At 39.3% G+C, this 17,557-nt stretch overlaps 1 long non-coding RNA gene across 3 annotated transcripts in view; it reads right to left on the reverse strand.

Annotated features, from left to right (window-relative positions):
• Positions 1-1,212: 1,212 nt before the first annotated feature.
• The window catches only part of LOC311618836, a 105,517-nt gene continuing 89,172 nt past the window's right edge, over positions 1,213-17,557 (reverse strand). For 2 of the 3 annotated variants that reach the window (XR_014794371.1, XR_014794372.1), the window contains exon 5: positions 8,707-11,547. This is a non-coding gene — a long non-coding RNA (uncharacterized lncRNA). Of the gene's footprint in view, positions 3,889-6,277; positions 11,548-17,557 lie in introns of those variants that run through there. The other variant, XR_014794370.1, reaches the window with a different exon arrangement.

Genomic DNA, 17,557 nt, shown 5'->3' on the forward strand with positions numbered 1-17,557 from the left:
GTGGCCCCCGCCAGCCTATACAACCACATGTAGAGCAGGTCACGAAGGGAAAGCAGTTCACTCCGCCTCTCTTTGGGGCTCCGGGCTGGAACACATGTCCTGTGCAGACTTATAATTGTTTAAAAGCAGATTCCTTATAAAAGAGAAAATTTTAATTCTAAAAAATAACTATCTGGGATCTATTGTTTTATACAGCTTGATTTATAAATGCTGTTATTAATTCATAAATGGAATTTCCAAACCAGTGACTTTTATAAAAATACTAGAGGCCCGGTGCATGAAATTCATGCACTGGGGGTGTGTCCCTCAGCCCAGCCTGCACCCTCTTCAATCTGGGACCCCTCAAGGGATGTCCGATTGCCCATTTAAACCCTCCTACCAGGCAGCCAGACATCCCTCTCACAATCCAGGACTACTGACTCCCAACTTCCTTATTGCCCCTAACCGCTTCTGCCTGCCAGCCAGATCACTTCTTAACCACTCCACTGCCAGACTTATTGATGCCTAACTGTTCCCCTGCCAACCTGATTGCCCCTAACTGCCCTCCCCTGCAGTCCTGGATCCCCCCAACTGCCCTCTTCTGCAGGCTTGATTGCCTCCAACTGTCCTCCTCAGCAGGCCTGATCCATCGCAACTGCTCTCTCCTGCTGGCCATCTTGTGGTGGCCATATTGTGTCCTCATAGGGGCAACCATCTTTGACCACATGGGGCAGCCATCTTGTGAGTTGGAGTGATGCTCAATTTGCATATTACTTTTTATTAGATAGGATAGAGGCCTGGTGCACAATTGTGGGCCAACTGGTTTGCCCTGAAGGGTGTCCTGGATCAAGGTGGGGATTCCATTGGGATATGAGGCAGCCTGGGAAAGGGGCCAGTGGTGGTTTCCAAGCCAGCCACATACCCCGGCAACCCAAGTGGAGGCCCTGGTTTCTGGGATTTATGTATCTTCTATAATTGAAACTTTGTAGCCTTGAGTGGAGGCCAGAGCCAGCCAGGAAGTTTGGCTTCCTCCATTGCTGGGGAATCCCAAGCCTCCTGCTCTCTCTGTTCCTGCAGCCATCTTGGTTGAGTTAATTTGCATACTCACTCCTGATTGACTCATGGGCATGGCTTGTGGGTATAGCAGAGGTACAGTCAATTTGCATATTACTCTTTTATTAGATAGGTTACAGTGAAAATAAGTAAGAAATAAATAAAAGAAGGGAAAGATAAACTTGAACAATAATTTTAATGGTCTTTCATCCATCCCTATAAATCAACACATCATTTTCCCACAGTCGACAATGTGACAATAGAATGTGGGTTCATTCTGCTCATTTCAGAGATGTTTTCAAATGCTCAGACAGGTGCCATGCTATGAATTTGGAAGAATGATTGCATTATGTAACCAATTCTAAACTCCCCACTATTCCAACAATAGAAATAGTGAAGAATGTTTGAAATATTTTAAAATGGAAAGAATTAATTCTAATATCATCAGGATTGTCTACCACTCAAACATTTCTCCCAATAAGTCCCAGTCACCTGCCAACTTAAGTTCTGATGTGAAGTAAGAAATAATTTCTTCTAATAGTAACTTTTAGATAATGCACAGAACTAAGTGGTGATATTGAAACTCTGTGCTTAGCACCTATAAAAAAATAATCAATATCTGTAGAGTAGTTCTTGAATCTTCTGTTTTCTGAGATATGGTTGAGAAATACCCTGAATGAACCTCCTGAACTAAAAACTAAAATATTGAAAATTTTGAAAAAAACTCCCTCATGAATTTTTAAAAAACATATTGATTTTTTACAGAGAGGAAGGGAGAGTGGTAGAGTGTTAGAAACATCAATGAGAGAGAAACATTGATCCTCCTGCACACTCCGTGCTAGGGATGTGCCAGCCAAGGTACATGCCCTTGTCCAGAATCAAATGTGGAACCTTTCAGTCTGCAGGCTGACACTCTATCCACTGAGCCAAACCAGTCAGGGCCCTCATGAATTTAAATGCGTTACTGAACTGACACTAAATTAAGTGCAGAGCCCCAAAGGAAGTGAACATGGGCATTTTGGGGGGCAGGCTGATACCAAATGACACTTATGCCCTAAGGATGGAAGGCAAAACCCTGGAGGTGATGTGTTTCTGCTTTGATCACTGTGGAGTTCAGGGGACAGAAGATAAAGCCAAAATTGCTGAACAGGAGGTCCAATAGCAGACCCCTAATTGTCTGAAGCCCTCTAGATTATAGTACTAAGGTAAGAAGGAATGATAATGTGTTAGGTTTGATTGAGCAATTGAATGGATACCCCTCCCAAGGAACTGACTTTCAGGTAATTTCACAATGGACTTTCTCTTTCACTGAGGCCACATTTTGCTTGCTGAAACCACATTCCACTTGCTAAAACCATTATATCTCCCCCCTCTGGAGTTACACAGAGAATTCTCTTACCCAGAAAAAAGTACGCCAAAAGTCCTTTAAAAACCTCCGACTCCCATCACTGGGGGCTGGCACCATTTGGGACTTAGCCATCTGGTGTGTGGATGATCCAATAAATTTGTAATCCTTCACCATTCTGGCCTTGTGCGTTCCTTCTTTGGCAACCCTAAAGATTTCACCATTTTTGGGCTCAGCCCATCTGAGTTTCCAGATGATCTAATAAATTCATAATTCTTTATGCCTTTTGGCCTCCTTGTGTTCCTCCTTCAGGGACCATAAAAGAAGGAAACCCAGATACCGAGAAGGGGAAAGAAAGAAAACTTATCTTCATTTTGATGTGCAGGCAGGGAAAAGAAACCGCCCTCCTCTCCTTAAAAATTTGTAACTATAAGCCATCAGTCTAAATTCAGAACCTGGGTGGTACAGAAAAACTTGGGCTGAAAATTTAATTTAAAATAGTCTGGGGTTGGTGTCTGAGAAGCAAGGGCAAATCATCTGTAAGGAATTCAGCTTCAAATTAGGCTTCAGAGAATTCCTGCACAATAACTTTCCCAAAAAGCCAGGCGAAATTCACAAAATACTTAAGGAAAAATGACATCATGGGTGAAATTCAGCAGAAACAACACAAAACAGAAATAAATCTCCAAATACTTTAGATATTGAAAATACTTGGCAAAGAATAACTCATTTAATATGTTTAAAGTGAGTACAATAAGTGAAATTAAAAACTCATTGAACTGCCTATTTAGCAGATTAGACACAGCTGATGGAGGTATTAAAAAAAAAAAAAGCAAATGGAACATAGACCAAAGAAATGAATAAAATATGATAAAAAAAAACGGGGGGTGGAAAATGTGAAACAGAGATTAAGAGGTAAGGTGGATAAAGTGATAGGATTTAACATATGTGTAATTTGAGTTTAGAGGAATATAAGAGAATGTAAAAGAGGCACTGTCCAAAGAGAATTTTTCCTTAGAACCAGCAAGTTCAAAGAATTCCAACCAGAATACATTTTTGAAAAATCACAATAAAACCAAAGAAGATTCTAAAAGCAGTCAGAAACACACACACATACATATCAGTTACCAAAAAGTGAAATTAGACTGTATGCTGGTTTTTTAAACAGTGTTAACTGGAAATCATGTGGAAAGCCACCTAATTTGTACCAATAGAGATGGATTTTGCCTGTAGTGCTAGATTTGTTTATTTCTTTTAAAAATATATTTTATTGATTTTTTACAGAGAGGAAGAGAGAGGGACAGAGAGTTAGAAACATTGATGAGAGAGAATCATCGATCAGCTGCTTCTTGCACACCCTCTATTTGGGATGTGCCCGCAACCAAGGTACATACCCTTGACCTGAATCAAACCCAGGACCTTTCAGTCCGCAGGCTGATGCTCTATCCACTGAGCCAAAATGGCTTCGGCTGATTTGTTTTTTTCATTCTCTCAGCATTATGTCTATTAGCCTTGAGCAGAGGCCAGGGCAGGCAAGGGCGGACAGGAAACTTGGCTTCTTCTATCAACAGGGGGAACCCAGGTCTCCTGTTTGCTTCATTACCAGCCCAATCAGTCACCATGGGTGGTTGGGGGGTGGGGAGCAGCCAGACCCCATCCATGTACAAATTCATGCACTGGGCCTCTAGTATATAATAATACATGTAATATTCATTGTATTGTGATGGGCATTTGAGTTGTCTTTAGCTTTTTGCTGTATGAATAAAGCCATCATGACTGTTCTTTTTTAAAATGTGTTTTTCTATATTTCTTGTAAGGTTGTGAACTTTCTCTATGGAAGACCAGTAAAGATTGAAATATTGAGAAAACACAAAGCTTGATTTTTTTTTAATTGTCTGAAGTTTTACATATGTCTCCTTTTTCCCCACTTGACCCACCCCCCAGCCATTCCCAGCCCAGGCAAGCCCCCACTGCCCCAGTGCCTGTGTCTATTGGTAATGTTAATATGCATGCATACAAGTCCTTTGGTTGCTCTCTGATTACCCCTCTCCCCTGCCATTTGTCTTTGGATCTATTCTTGCTCATTAAATTATGTTGATCATTATATTTCAAATATGAGTGAGATCATGTGATATTTATCATTCTCTGATTGGGTTATTTTACTCAGCACAATGCTCTCCCATTCCATCCAAGCTGTTGCAAATGGTAAAATTTTCTTCTTTTTTATAATAGCACTATAGGCCCTGTGCATGAAATTTGTGCACAGGGATGTGTGTCCCTCAGCCCAGCTTGCACCCTCTCCAATCTGGGACCTCTCAAGGGATGTCCTACTGCCTGTTTAGGCAGTCAGGCATCCCTCTCACAATCAGGACTGCTAGCTCCCAACTGCTCACCTGCCTGCCTTCCTGATTGCCCCTAACTGTTTCTGCCTGCCAGCCTGATCACCCCAAACCACTCCCCTGCCAGTCTGATTGATGCCTAACTGCTCCCTGGCCAATCTGTTTGCCCCTAACTGACCTCCCCTGAAGCCTAGTCACTCTTAACTGCCCTCCCCTGAAGGCCTGGTCTCCCGCAACTGCTCTTTCCTGCAGGTCTGGTTGCCCCCAACTTCCCTTCCTTGCTGACCTGGTCCCTCCCACTGCCCTCCCCTGCTGGCCATCTTGTGGTGGCTATCTTGTGTCCACATGGGGGCTGCCATCTTGTGTGTTGGAGTGATGGTCAATTTGTATATTTCTCTCTTATTAGATAGGATAGAGGCCTGGTGCATGGGGGGCGGGGGAGGGGCAGGCTGCTTTGCCCTGAAGGGTGTTACGGATCAGGGTGGAGTTCCATTGGTGCATGAGGTGGCCTGAGAGAGGCCTGTGTTAGTTTGCAGGCCGGCCACACCCCCTAATGACCCAAGCAGAGTCTACGGTATCTGGGATTTATTTATCTTCTATAATTGAAACTTTGTAGCCTTGAGTGGAGGCCTGGGCTTGCCAGGGTGTGCGGAAAGCTTCGCTTCCTCCATTATAGGGGAAACCCAAGCCTCCTGCTCACTCTGTGGCTGCAGCTATCTTGGTTGGGTTAATTTGCATACTCGCTCCTGATTGGCTGGTGGTTGTGGCTTGTGGGTCTAGCAGAGGTATGGTCAATTTGCCTATGGCTTTTTTATTAGATAGGATAGTATTCCATTGAGAAGATGTACCACAGAATTTTTGTTTTGTTTTGTTTTGTTTTCTTTTCCCTTTAATGATTAAGGTATTACATATGTGTCCTTATAGCCCCATTGCTCCACCCCCCACTAATTCCATCACCCTCCTGGTGTCTGTGTCCATTGGTTATGCTTATATGCTGCATGCAAGTCTTTTGATTGATTTCTCCCACTAACCCCAGCCTCCCCTACCTTTCCTCTGGATATGAGCATCTGATTAATACTTCTCTGTCTCTGGATCTGTTTTTGTTCATCAATTTATATTTTTCATTATAATCCACAAATGAGTGAAATCATGTGATAATTATCTTTCTCTGACTGACTTATTTTGCTTAGCATAATGCTCTCAGATCCATCCATGATGTTGCAAATGGCGGGAGACCCTTCCTTTTCACAGCAGAGTAGTATTCCATTGTGTAGATGTACCTCAGTTTCTTAATCTACTCATCTGCTGATGGGAACTTAAGCTGTTTCCAAATCTTAGCTATGGTAAATGGTTCTGCTATGAACATAGGGGTGCATATATCCTTTCTGATTGGTGTTTCTGGTTTCTTTGGTTATATTCCTAGAAGTGAGGTTACTGGGTCAAGTGGAAGTTCCATTTTAAATTTTTGAGGAAACGCCATAATGTTTCCACAGTGGCTGCACCAGACTGCATTCCCAACAGCAATGTATGAGGGTTCCTGTTTCTCCGCATGCTCACCAGCACTTATCATCTGTTGATTTCTTGATGATAGTCATTCTGACAGGTGTGAAATGGTATTTCATTGTCCTGTTGGTTTGCATCTCTCAGATGAGTAGTGACTTTGAGCATGTTTTCATAGGTATCTTGGCCTTCTGTACGGTATCTGGGATTTATTTATCTTCTTTCAAAAAAGGTGTCTATTTACATCCTTTGCCCATTTTTTGATTGGATCATTAATCTTCCTTTGGTTCAATTGTATGAGTTCTGTGTAAATGTTGGAGATTAAACCCTTATGGAAAATATCATTAGCAAAATATGTTCTCCCATGCTGTGAGCTTTCTTGTTGTTTTGTTGATGGTTTCTTTTGCTGTGAAAAAGCTTTTTCTTTTGATGTAGTCCCTTTTGTTTATTTTCTCCTTAGTCTCCATTGACCTAAGGGCTGTTTCTGTAAAGATATTGCTATGGCAGATGTGTGCTATTTTGCTGCCAATGCAATGGAGTCTTATAGGGTTTTTATGGTTTCCTATCTTTCATTTAAGTCCTTTAGCACTTTGAGTTTGATTTTGTGTATGGTGTAAGTTGGTGATCTAGTTTCATTTTTTTTTTTTACATGTATCTGTCCAATTGTATCAACACCATTTATTGAAGAGACTGTCTTTACTCCATTGGATGATCTTACCTCCTTTTTCAAATATTAATTGAGCATAATGCTTTGGGTTGATTTCTGCTTTCTCTGTTCTGTTCCATTGGTCTATATGTCTGTTCTTGTGCCAGTACCAGGCAGTTTTGAGAACCGTGGTTTGGTAATATAGCTTGATCCCTCCAACTTTGTTCTGCTTTCTCCGGATTTCTGTGGCTATTCGGGGTCATTTTAAATTCCAGATGAATTTTTGGAGAGTTTGTTCTAGTATGCCATCGGTATTTTAATTGGGATTGCATTGAATCTGTAGATTGCTTTGGGTAGTATGGACATTTTAATGATGTTGATTCTACTAATCCATCCACATGATATGCTCTTCCATTTGTTTATGATTTCCTCTATCTCTTTTATCAATGTCCTGTAGTTTTCTGAGTACAGGTCTTTATGTTCTTAGTTAAGTGTAATCCTAAGTATCTTAACTTTTTTGATGCAATGTTAAAAGGGATTTTTTTGTTTCTATTTCTGTGAGTTCATTATTGATATATAAAAAGGCCACTGATTTCTTGGTGTTAATTTTGTGTCCTACTATATTGCCGAATTAATTTATATATTAGGTTTAGTAGTTTTTTTTATGGAGTTTTTGGGATTTTCTATGTATAGTATCATGTCATCTTCAAATAAGGACAGTTTTACTTCTTTTCCAACTTGGATGCCTTTTATTTCTTCTTCTTGTATGATTCTATGGCTAGCACTTTCACTACTATATTGAATAGGAGTGGTGAAAGTGAGCATCCCTGTCTTGTTTCCATTCTTTGAGGGAATGTGTTTAGTTTTTGCCCATTGAGTATGATGTTGAATGTAGGTTTGTCATATAAGGCTTTTATTACGTTGAGGTATGGTCCCTCTATTCCTACTATGCTGAAATTTTTGGATTTTGTCCAATGCTTTTTTCTGCATCAATTGATACGATTTGTGATTTTTGTCTCAATTATTTTTGTGATGTATCACATTTATTGATTTGTAGATATTTTACCCTCCTTGCATTCCCAGAATAAATCCCACTGGTCATGGTGAATGAATGATGTTTCTAATGTAATGCTGAATCCAATATGCTAGAATCCTGTAGAGGATTTTAGTACCTATATTCATCAAGGATATTCCCCTGTAATTCTCTTTTTTGTGGAGTCTTTATCTGGTTTTGAAATTATGATAATGCTGGCTTTATAGAAAGATCTTGGAAGTGTTGCTTCCTCTTGAGTTGAATTTTTTTGAATAGTTTTAGTTCTTTGAATGCTTGGTAGAATTTCCCTGTATATATTTTGTTTGCTGGAAGATTTTTGATCATTGCTTCGATTTCTACAGTAGATATGAGCCTATTCATGTTTTTTTTTTTATTTTTCCTGATTCAGTTGTAAGAGCTTGTATTTTTATAAGAATATGTCAATTTCACCTAGGTTGTACATTTTGTTGGAATAGAGTTGTTCATAGTATTTTTTTTTCATAATCCTTTGTGTTTCTGTGCATTGGCTGTTATTTATCCTCTTTCATTTCTGAGTTTGTTTATTTGGATCATCTTTCTTTGCTTCTTGGTAAGCCCGGATAGAGGTTCATTAATATTTTTTATCCTTTCAAAAAACCACCTCTTGGTTTTGTTGATCTTTTGTATTTTTTTGTCTCTTATGTCATTTATTTCCACTCTCATCTTTATTTTTTCCTTCCTTCTGCTTATGCTGGGCTTTTCTTGTTGCTCTTTTTCTAACTCTTTGAGTTGTAGGGTTAGATAATTTCTTATCACTTTTTTCTTTGTTAGGTTATTATTATTTTTTTTTTCTGTTTGTTTGTTTGTTTTTTGGTAGGCCTGTAGAGCTATGAAATTCCCTCTCATGACTACTTTCACTGTGTCCCATAGATTTTGGACTGTTGTGTTTTCATTGTCATTTGTTGCCAAGATGTTTGTTATTTCTTCTCTGATATCTTTGGTAACCCAATTGATGATTAATAATATGCTATTTAGTTTCCAAGAGTTTGAATTTTTTCATTGTTTTTATTTTAGTTTATTTCTAATATTATGCCATTGTGGTCTGAGAAGATGCTTGATATGATTTCTATGTTCTTGAATTTGAAGAGACTTTGCCTGTGTCCCAGCATATGGTCTATCTTTGAAAATGACCCATGTGCACTTGAGAAGAATGTATTTTCTGTGACTTTGGGGTGAAATGTTTTGAAGATTTCAATTAATTTCATCTTATCTAGTGAGTCATTTAGGATTGATGTTTCTTTGCTGATTTGTTGTTTAGAGGATTTATCCAGTGGTGTTAATTGGGTATTAAAGTCCCCTACTATGACTATATTACTGTCAATCTCTCCCTTGATATCCTCCAGAATTTTTTTTTAATGTGTTTTGGTGCTCCTGTATTGGCTGTGTATATGTTTACCAGAGTTATATCTTCTTGTTGAATTATTCTTTTTAGTATTATGAAGTGGCCTTCCTTATCTCTTGTTATGGCCTTCAGTTTGAGGTCTATTTTGTCAGATATAAGTATTGCTACCCAAGCTTTTTTTTTTTTTTTTTTTCCATTCACCCGAAAAAACTTTTTTCATCCCTTCACCATCAGTATGTGTAAGTCTTTTGTTTTGAAGTGGGTCTTCTGTTCACAGCAGGTATGTGAGTCATGTTTTCTTATCCACTCAGCTACTTTATGTCTTTTTACTGGGGCATTTAATCCATTTATATTCAAAGTTATTATTGATAGGTACTTGTTTGTCACCATTTTTATTCTTTACTATAGGCCCAGTACACTAAATTTGTGCATTGAGGAGGTCCCTCAGCCCAGCCTGCTCCCTCTTGAAATCTGAGACTACTGGTTTTTAACCACTCATCTGCCTGCCTGCCTGTCTGATCACCTCCAACCACTCTGTCTGCCTTCCCGATTGCCCCTAATCACTTCCCTCCATCCCTGATTACCTCTAGCTGCCTCTGTCTACCTGCCTGATCACCCCCAACTGCTTGCCTGCCTGCCTGATTGCCACTAACTATTCTGCCTTCCTGCCTGATTGCCCCTACGCACTTGCCTGCCTGCATGATCACCCCTAACCAATCGCCTGTTTGCCTGATTGCCCCTAAGTTCTTGCCTGACTGCCTAATCACCTCTGCCTGCCTGTAAGGTCACCCCTAACTGACTCTGGCCCAGCCCCCAAACCCTGGACCCAGGCTTCCTTACCTTTGTCTACTGTAGGCAACCAGAACCCAAGCTTTCCACCCTCTGTCCAGCCACAGGCACCAGGGTCCCAGGCCAGCTTCACCAAGTCCAGCTGCAGGCATCCAAGACCTCAGGTAGCTTTGACCAGGCTGTCTGAAGGCACCCTGGACCTAGATTTCCCTCCCTCTAGCCATGTGCATGTATCTGGTACCGGGGCTTCCCTCCCTGTGGCTGGCCACATGCAACCGGGACCCAGGCTTCCTTCCCTCCCACCTGCTGCAAGCACTCAGGTCCCAGAATCCGGACTTCCCTCCTTCCAGGCACTGCAGGCAGCCAGGACCATGGTTGGCTCCCCCAGGCCATCCACAGGCACCCAGGACCACAGCGCTTCCCCCAGACCAGATTCAGGCTGCTTCCCCGAGGACGGCCCCAGCTTTGTCAGGAAGGATGTCTGATCTGTCCAGTCTATTTAGCATATTGCCCTTTTATTAGTATAGATGCCTGTGTTCCTTCTTACCTTCCTATTTTTTCTTTTTACAGCAGACTCTTTAGCATTTCTTGCATTGCTGATGTGGTGGTAATTAACTCTCTTAGCCATTTTTTGTCTGTGAAGCTCCTAATTTCACCATCAACTTTGATTGATAGCCTTGCTGGGTACAGTATTCTTGGATTCAGACCCTTCTTTGCACGACTTTGTATATTTTATCCCATTTCCCTTTTGGCCTGATGTATTTCTGTTGAGAAATAAGTTAGTCTGGTGGGAGATCCCTTGTAGGTAACTTTCTGTCTCCCTCTGGAAACTTTTAAGATTTTTACATTGTCGCTGCTGTTTGCCAATTTAATTATAATGTGTATTGGTGTCTGTCTTCTTGGGTTCATCCTGTTTGGGACTCTGTGAGCTTCTTGGATTTGTGTGAGTTTTTTCTCCTTCTCAATATCAAGGAAGTTTTCTGTCACTATTTCTTCAAACAGGTTTTCTATTCCTTGCTCAGTTTCCTCTCCTTTTGGGTACCCTATAATGTGGATGTTTTGTGTTGCATTGTCTCAAAGTCCCCTAGGCTCCCCTCCTGGTTTTAAGCGTGTTTTTCTTTTTTCTATATGCTGCTCTGTTTGGGTATTTTTTTCCTAGCTTGTCTTCTAGCTCACTGATGTGGTACTCCATATCTTCTAGTCTACTGTTGATGCTTTCTATTGTGTTCTTTATTACAGCATTTTTATTTGTTCTTGGTTATTCTTCATTTCCTCTTGGTTCTTACACATATTGTTGAAATTGTCTTCCATCCTTTTCAGTGTCCTTATGACCATTGCTCTGAATTCTTTCTCTGACATATTGTCTCCATTTTGTTTACTTTCTTTTCCGGTGATTCCTCCTTTTATTTTATATGGGAGTTGTTTCTTTTTCTCCCCATGTTCACTCCTCTCAGGGCTTCTGGTTTTGTAGCTCTCTCTTTCCTGCATTGACATAAAGGCACAAAATACAACATGACAATATACAATGCACAGGGTACCAAACACAAATGTATTGATAATACCAATAACCTCAAATAAAGGTGACCACCAGAGAAAAGAGAATTAGGGTAGAGAAAAGAATGCAAAAATGATACTGAGAAGAGAAAAAAAAAGTAAGAGATAAAAATAAAGAGAAGAAAAATGAAGGGGGAAATATATATATATATATATATATATATATATATATATATATATATATATGGGAAGAAAACTCAAAAAAACCAACAGATAATCCAAAACATGCAAACAACAAACACTGAGATGAATGCAAACAGTGAATCACAACTAATCCAAAAAATGCAAACAACAAACACCCAAAAAAACAAACACCCAGCTGAATCTGATGAGGCAGAGATGGCAGTGTTTCTGTATTAATTTCTGGGACTGAATGGTCCCTCTACCTAGTGTTTAGATTCTTCAATCCCTTCTTCACTTAATACTGAGTTGGAGGTGTGGATTGATCCGAGCTGGTTTCCTGCTCATATCTCCTTATTCTCATCCTAAGTTTCCACAAAAACAGCTTTCCCCTGCAGCCTCATGCATGATTTTAATTGTAAGATCCTATGCAGTAGACTTAGCAAGTAAAACCAATGAGGTAAGAAAAGAAAAAAAAAAGACAAAGGAACTGCTTAAACTAGCATCTTTTTTCCCCTGTCACTGTGCATCTGGTTTAGAACTTCAGGCTGCCTTTCTGGGCACCGTTTCCCATGGCTGTGGGCTTATATCTATATTTCTCTTCTGTCAGCAGCCCTGTGGATCCCCTTCCACATTTGTGTGTTGACCCCAAGAGTCTCTCTAAGACTCTAGTCCCCACTGCATGTGTTTCTCCCTCCAACCTGGATGCCAGATCTCAACTCTCTCTAGGCAATTTTGGACCTTTCCATCCACAGATTGCCTCACCAGCTGTGTTTAATTCACCAATTCTGGATGGATGTTGTTCAATTGAGCTGTTTCTTCTATCTGTTCTGTGAAAAGGCAGAGGGCCTACTCATGTATTCAGTGCTGTTTTGTCTCCCCCTGGACAAACTTTTTAGGTGCCTGTGACCATGGAGGTTGGAGTCTTGGTGTTCATGGGTTGGCAGCTGAGGCAGCTAGTCCCTGAGCAATGTGGTCCTTAGAGGTATTTGAGGTCTCCCTGGTTGAAGGTAAGGCTGGGCTTCTGATCATAGCTGCTCTCCCCCTTTATGATGGCACGGTCTCTGAGGCAGAGCTGGGAGAGATTTCAGCAGTAGTAGAGGCTGTCCAGCCAGGGGAGGCTGGTCTGCCAGTTCCCAATAGTTCTGTGGAATATAGCTGTCCCTCACTAAAAAATACAGACACTCCCTGCATGTCCATGCACTCTCCTTTAGTTCTCTCACTTTCACACTATCTTGCAGCCTGCCATCCCGTTGGCCGTCATCTTGGATTCCCTCATTGTCTTGATTTTCATATCCAGAAAGTTCAAACCCTTAATAAAATAGTTTACTGAATGATTGCTATATTTTTAATTTTTATTTTTAATTAGAGTTTATATTCAATATTATTCTGTATTAATTTTATGTGTAAAACAGTTATACAATCATCTATACAACTAAAAGCTAGGTGATCCTCGTGCCCTCTTGTGACACCCTCACATGATGTCATCACATCATCACAAGATGGCTGCCACAAGATTGCCACCTTCATGTCATCACAAGATGGCCACCACAAGATGGACAGCAGGGGAGGGCTGTTGTTGGTGATCAGGCTGGTAGGAGAGAGCAGTTAGGGGCAACCAGGCTGGCAGAAAAGGGAAGTTAGGGGCAACCAGGCTGGCAGGGGAGGGCATTTAGGGGTGACTAGGCTGGCAGAGGAGGGCAGATGGGTGCCATCGGGCTGACAAGGGAGGGCAGTTGTGGGCAATTGGGCTGGCAGGGGAGCAGTTAGGAATTGATCAGGCCAACAGGGGTGTAGTTAGATGGTGATAAGGCTGGCAGACAGAAGCAGTTAGAGGCAATCAGGCAGGCAGGCAAGCGAATGGTTAGGAGTGAGCAGTCCTAGATTGTGAAAGAGATGTCTGACTGCCTGCAGGGATTGTGCCTAAACGGGCAGTCAGACATCCCTTGAGGGGTCCCAGATTGGAAAGAGTGCAGGCTGGGCTTTGGGACACCCCACTCCTGTGCCCAAATTTCATGTACCTGGCCTCTAGAATACTTTATAAAATGGTCTCTCTGATATTTCAAATACTCACCTGGTATCATACATAGTTAAAATTTTTAATGTTTGTTTTCAAACTGTTATTTCCCTTGAATTTTTTTTTTTTTTTTTTTTTTTTTTTTTTTTTTTTTTTTACAAAAGCTAACTGTAATGTATTAACTTTTATGGTTTCAGCTTTAGTTATCTGAATGTGCATAACTATTTCCTGGACTTACAGTATCATGCCATATTAAAAGAATGCTTTTTACTCTTGACAAAGTGAGAATAGAGGGCACTTATCTTAACATAATAAAGGCCATATGTGAAAAATGCACAGTTAATATCATAGTCAATGAAGAAAAAGTAAAAATGTTTCTCTTATGATCAAGGACAAAAAAGGGGTGCACACTTTCACCACTCTTAGGCAACACAGAACTGGAATTTCTAGCCATAGCAATCAGACAAGAAGAAAAAAAATAAATGCATCCAAATTAGAAAGGAAGAAGTAAAACTGTCATTATTTGCAGACGACAAAAACCTTAAAGGGTCCATAAAAAAAAGTACTAGAAATGATAAATTCAGTAAAGTAGCAGAACACAAAATAAATATCCAGAAATCAGTTGAATTTTATACAATAATGAACTATTAGAAAGGAAAACTAAGAACACAATCCCATTTACAATTGCATCAAAAATTACCTATGAATAAATCTAACCAAGAAGGTAAAAGACCTTTACACAAAAAACTACAGATCATTGCAAAAAGAGATAGTGGAAGATATCAACAAATGGAAGAATATACCATGTTCATGGAGTGGTAGAATCTACATTATTAAAATGTCCATACTACCCAAAGCAATATAAGATTCAACATAATTACTATCAAGATACCATGGCGTATTTCACAGAACTATAATAAATAATCCAAAAATTTATATGGAATGACAAAAGACCCAGAATAGAAATCTTGAGAAAAAAGAACAAAGTTGGAGGTATCACTGTACCTGATATCAAATTATACCACCAGACTATAGTAAGCAAAACAATATGGTCCTGGCATAGAAACAGACACACAAATCAACAAACAGAATAGAGATCCCAGAAATAATATATGGTCAAGTAATATATGACAAAGAAGGCAAGAATTTACAATGGGATAAAGACAATCTATTTTAAAAATAATTTTGGAAAAATTGGAGACACACAAAAATTTGAAATAAGACCACCTTCTTACACCATATATAAGAATACATTGAAGGTGAATTAAAGACTTAAATGAAACACTCAAAATCATAATGCTTCTAAGAAGAAAACATAGGCAGTAAAATCTTGGGCATTTCTCTTAGCAATATTTTTTTTCTGGTATATCTTCTTGGGCAACAAAAACAAACAAAAAATAAACAAATGGAACTACATAAAACTAAAAGGTGTTTGCATAGCAGAGGAAACCATTAGCAAAACAAAAAGGCAACCTATTGAATGAAAGAACATTATCACCAATGGTACATCTGATAAGGGGTTAATATCTAAAATTCATAAAAACCTCATAAACTCAAACAAAAAACCCACAAATAATCTAATTTAAAAATGTACAGAGGACCTGAATAGACACTTCTCCAAAGCAGACATACAGATAGACTTATAAAAAGATGCTTAGCATAACTAATCATCAAAGAAATGCAAACTAAAACCACAAGGAAATATCACCTCACACCCGACAAATGCTATTATCAATAAACCAAGAAAAAAACAAGTACTGGCAAAGATGTAGAGAAAAAAGAACCCTTGTGTACTATTTGTAGAGTGCAGGTTGGTACAGCTACTATGCAAACCAGTATGGAGTTTCATAAAAAAAAAAAAAAAAATTAAAAATGGAACTGCTTTATGACCCAGCAATTCTACTCCTGGGAATATATCTGAAGAAACCCAAAACACTAATTCAAAAGAATATGTGCACCCTATTTTCATTGCAATGTTATTTACAATCACTTCTGCCTGAAGGTTTCTTTCTTTTAGCTCTGAACCGTTTAAAACAAACAGATACTATAACAGGCAACCCACTTAATAATAATGGCAATTTTGGTTAAAAATATATTTTCTATAAAGAAATGCAAAAATGTGATATCTACAGACCAACGCATTCACAGTAAAAGGGAGAACTGCAAAGAACAAATCAATGTTCAGATTGCTAAGGAAATTAAAGAGACAAGTATTGAAAGTTCATTCTTTGCCAAGCTCTTGATATATTTCATTTAATCCTAGTGGCCATCTTTTCTACCTTTCCTTTACTTCCCTTCCCTTTTCTTTTCTTTCTAACATCTTTTTTTAATTGCTAAAATAATATGTGCTCATGATAGAAGAGTTGCAAAATACTGAAGAAATAACAAGCAAAAAAGTAAGCATCACCCAGATTACCATGCAAAAATAACCACTGTGAACAGTTTAGCATATCTGTCTTTCTTTTATATATTCTTTTATATAATTGAAATTATAATAGATTTTCCTCCATCATTATATATTCCAGAATGTAAGCTCATTAAGAGCTTAGAGTTTTGTCTGTTCATTTTCTCATTAGTTCCTGGCAGGTAGTAAACACTCAATAAATACTTTTGCAGTGAATGTGATGGTTACATTACATTAACCATTCCTCTCTCTCTCATTTTAAACAATTTTACATTTTAAATATAAAATTATATGTCAGAACATCTAATTTTCTTTTCCCTTAAGACCAAGAGATATGAAATTACTAGGCCAAAAGTTGTAGACAATTTTGTGCCCATAATACATATATACAAGTTTCTTTCTAAAAGTTCCAAGAATTATAAGAAAACTAGAAAAAAAAAAAAAAGAAGAAAGAAAGAAAGAAAGAAAACTAGAGGCCTGGTACATGAAAATTCATGCACTGGAGGGGTGGTCCCTCAGTCCAGCCTGTTTCCCCTCACAGTCTGGGAGCCCTCAGGGGCAGGAGGTGACCTGGTGATCAGGGGAAGGCGATGCCCCCACTGCTGGCAGGACAAGCCTCGGCCAGCCCTAGTTACCTGAGACTCAGATGGCCCTGGGCACCTGGGGGGTTGAGGGAACTGGACTCCAGAGGCAGGCATGTGGAGTGGCTGGACCTGCCTGGGGGCAGGCCCAGCTATGCTGCACGCCTGCCACCCCAGCAGGGTTAAGGGGACTGGGTGCTACCATCTTGTGGCTGTGAGAACCACCATCTTTGAGGGTGTGACAGTCAATTAGGATATTCCCTCCTTATTGCCTGTGGGTGCCTCCATCTTTGTGAGGGAATGATGGTCAATTAGCATATTCCCTCTTTATTAGATAGGATCCCTATTTCATTCCAACCTCATGGGCACTGCATCTTTTTGCAGACAAAATAATTTCTTAAATTTTTCTTTATTATTAATATACTTGAACATCTTATCATGATAGTAGTGTTTTCTTTATTATTGAAAATATTTCCCCTAAATTTATTATTTCTCTTCAATCTAATATAGGTGCTTTATTTTTCAACACCAAAACTTTACATTTTTATATTGTAAAATCCATCAATTTATGCTCTTGAATCTTTACTTTGCTTCCATGTTTAAGAAGAAATAAGAAACCCTTTACTTTTGTTTTCTTCTAGTTATTGATGGTTTCATTTTACCTGTATTTCAATACACATGGAATTTATTTGGGACCATGGTATGTGGTGAGTATAATTCAGTAGATAAAAATTGTTACAGCATCATTTATTTAAAAATTCCTTTTCTACTGTTTTGATTTGTGCTATTTCTTCATATGCCATATTTTTACATAAA

This window comes from Pipistrellus hanaki (assembly GCF_964339955.1).
Source record: "Pipistrellus hanaki genome assembly, chromosome: 1".
Classification (NCBI taxonomy): Eukaryota; Metazoa; Chordata; class Mammalia; order Chiroptera; family Vespertilionidae; genus Pipistrellus; species Pipistrellus hanaki.